Source organism: Perognathus longimembris, chromosome 2, assembly GCF_023159225.1.
Source record: "Perognathus longimembris pacificus isolate PPM17 chromosome 2, ASM2315922v1, whole genome shotgun sequence".
Taxonomy (NCBI): Eukaryota; Metazoa; Chordata; class Mammalia; order Rodentia; family Heteromyidae; genus Perognathus; species Perognathus longimembris.
This window is the reverse complement of record NC_063162.1, coordinates 145,988,784-145,989,889: the sequence shown is the minus strand read 5'-3', so window position 1 is coordinate 145,989,889 and position 1,106 is coordinate 145,988,784.

Below are 1,106 nucleotides of genomic sequence, written 5' to 3'. Positions count from 1 at the left end.
TCATGCTTCTGTGGAAGGAATAAATCAACTGCTCAAATGCAATCTCCTTTAAATAGGACACACTTCATAGACTGGGTACAGTTCAAGGCAGGATCCTAAATCTCGAAGGCTGATAATGTACAGGATAGAGACTAAAGGCTCTTTAAATCGTTGGGAAATACTACAAGTAAAATTTCATCAGCTTGTCTTGACATTGAGAATTGATTAAAGGACGTAACTGGATAAAGCTCCTTCAACTTCCTTTTGATTTTGTTTTAATGTGAGAAGATATTACACCTCATGAGTAATACTGTGAAAACAAAAAATAAACAGATCTTTCCTGGTGTTTGCTCTCAGTGTCATCTATAATAACAATCCACATGTGAGCTCATGCCACATGTTCATAAAAGCAAACTTCTGACTAGACACGTCTCATCCTGGTGATGGGAAGATGTAGAGCTTGTTCCTCTAGTGTTGATTCACCAAATACAGTCGAAATCTCACCCAAGGCAGAAGCTGGGAAAGGCAGCAGACATTTTGTGTGTTTGTGTATTCCTCAGGGAGAATAAATTCATGTATGATGGCTCTGAGAGCAAATCTCAGAGTTCAAGGCCACACAGTGAGCAATGGCGAGTCCAAGGTGACACTGTGATACAATGGCTCAGTTTTCTAAAGAATAAAGGAAGAGGAGGGAGGCAATAGAAACTAGAATTAGAAGCTATGTTTAGGATTCTATGATGACAAAGGATGTGATAGAACTTTGTTCAGTGGACATTCTGAAAAGCCTGAGACTCACCGGAAGGGCACGTTAGACCCTCCCAACATCTCCAAGAGGTCATAAACCCAATCCCTTCTATCCAAAATTCCATCTCCCCCATACAGCCTGCGTGGCTATGAATAACTTTAGACCAGCGCTGTCACAATGTAGGCTGGGGGTGGGGGAGGGTAGCCCGAAGTTATTGACAGGCTATAAAGGGTGTTTGGAACCTGGACTTAAGTTATGAAATGTCATCTCATGCACACCTCATCACTTCCTGAGAGAATCCTCTCAGGATAGCAGCCTCCCCTGTCTGCCATGTAAAGCCACTCCCCCTGCTGTAGACAACCAGTGGCCTCGGGTCGTCTCC